This window comes from Lycium ferocissimum, unplaced genomic scaffold, assembly GCF_029784015.1.
Source record: "Lycium ferocissimum isolate CSIRO_LF1 unplaced genomic scaffold, AGI_CSIRO_Lferr_CH_V1 ctg8672, whole genome shotgun sequence".
Classification (NCBI taxonomy): domain Eukaryota; kingdom Viridiplantae; phylum Streptophyta; class Magnoliopsida; order Solanales; family Solanaceae; genus Lycium; species Lycium ferocissimum.
Window position 1 is genome coordinate 11,023 of NW_026727376.1, and position 2,253 is coordinate 13,275.

Below are 2,253 nucleotides of genomic sequence, written 5' to 3' on the forward strand. Positions count from 1 at the left end.
GCCCGCAGGTTCAGATAAGCAGAGGGATAGTCCAGCTCGTTAGGGCTTCTCCTACAATAGTCGGTGCGCTCCATTCAGTCCGGGGGTGAAGGTCGTTTGTGGTATGCCGTTTTGATTTGTAAATATTTGGGTATGACGGGCGCCCTGTCCCCTCCCCTTTACGGTTTTACTCCACTAGAGGTCTGTAGACACATGTATGTAGTTTGAGTGTTATGTAGCCATAACGGCTCCTGTTTGTTGTAAAGCATGTATAGCGATCTAGTTAGCTCGCATTATTTTTTCCATACATGTATCTATATATATATATGTACACATATGGTTATGAGCTCTTGATATGGAGTTATGATGTCGTTCCTTGAGTTAGTGTAGCTCAGATATGGGCCACCCTATGGTTTAGTAAGCCCAGGTACTAGAAGATGGGTACTTGGTCATCCAGGGTCAGGCACTCGTCACGACTCGTCGGTATTAGGTCGTGACAAAAATGGCATCAGAGCAGTTCGTCCTAGGGATTGTTTACAGACCGTGTCCAGTGGACTCCTGTTTATGGGTGTGAAGCCGGCCACACTTATAAACAGGAGGCTGCGGGGGCATTTAGGAATCATTGACCTTTCCTTCTACCTTAGGTCATGCGATAGAGCCAGAATCTAGGAAAGATCACTTCTGACCCTCTTTTCCGTGATAAAGAAAGTTAATGACAAATTGATATAGATGAAGAGATCGTATTCGTAAAAAGGATTATGGGGTGCTAAGAAGACCCTTAGAGTAAATTTAGGACCATAGGCTCCGGGACCGAGCAGGAGGAGCCTTAAGCTATTCAATTGAGACTGATCCCTCTGAGGACCCCGCGATAATTCCCCCAGAATTTCTGACTTCTAGAGAGGAGGATCCATCGGAGGACAGCTATGACATTGACCCGTCTGAGGGTTCATTTGGGATGCCAGAGGAGGAGATTTTCGAGGTTGTACTAGATTTGACTCCCCTAGCTGCTCCTATGGCAGAGCACTACGTCAGGCCGGCTATGCTTGAGAGTGTTACTAATTACTCTAGCCCTGTATCTTGGCCGTCAGTGAACCAGGAACTACCCTAATATCCATATCCCTCGGACTCATATGAGAGAAATGAGGATGGCCAAACTAGCAGGTGTCAGGAGAACAATGAAGAGGACACTTCACTCTATAGCACTCCAGACAAGCTCGGAGCAGGTCGACTACAGGTATATGAATTGTTATTGAAATTTCCTATATGTGTGAAACTACCACAGGTTATTGCTTAATAGCGTCGAGTGAGAATTCTAAAGGGGACCCATAACCAAAGTATTTATGAGTAGCTATGACTTAGATGTTTTCGTCACCATCAGGAATTTTGAAATTAAGAATGAAAGGTAGTTATGTATACGGATTGGTGGTTATTATTGGGAGTTCTAAAGGTTAAAATAGCATTAATTTAGCCAAAAGAGTAAGGGGTTCTTTTAACCTGAAAGAACAGGCATCACAGAATTTTATTGGGACCCATTAGTATTTCAGCTGGTTTTAGATCATATGATAAAGGTCACGCAGCAGGGTGGATGCGATCGTACCAGAACTAACGCATCGGATCCCATCAGGACTCCGAAGTTAAGCGTGCTTGGGCGAGAGTAGTACTAGAATGGGGGACCCCCTGGGAAGTGTACTAAGAGTCCTACAAGTTCGGACATAAGAGAAGGATGAGGGAATAGAATAGCTTGAGGGAAATTAGAAGCATGTGAAACTTACGGTTGGAAACTCCAGATGATTGTGAGAGATAAGATGGACGAGAGAAAAGACGTATTACAACTACAGAACTAGGACAAGTTTAAAATAGTATTGGCGATATTTTGTAAGTAAGGTGTTAGGAGAGGTATATACGACATTTTGTGCATGGTCAATCAGTATGTATGCCCGGTAGTCGATATTGTGATACGTTAAAGAATGCGACCGAATAAGTGCGAAGTTCAAGTGGTAAGTGCTACAGGACAAGCTAATATGATTTTCTTTAAAGGGTTAGAGATGGATCGTCCTAATGTAATAACACCAAGGAAAAGTAGGGAATGAGTAAGTAACGAAGGCAAGTAGAGCTTCCAAGAGAGCTTAGGACGACAGTTGAGGCAAATGACTATTTGGACAAAATTTGAAAGTAGGCACGTGAATGGAATAGAGTATGGTAGCACGGACAAAAGATGAATGTGCAAGATTAGAAGAACAGATGTTGATCAATGCGACTGAAGGGAAGTAACCA

The 2,253-nt window shown here is 43.4% G+C and overlaps 1 pseudogene; it reads left to right on the forward strand.

The window, feature by feature from the left end:
• The first annotated feature begins 1,562 nt into the window (after positions 1-1,562).
• LOC132045943 (5S ribosomal RNA) lies at positions 1,563-1,679 on the forward strand (annotated as a pseudogene).
• Positions 1,680-2,253: the final 574 nt, after the last annotated feature.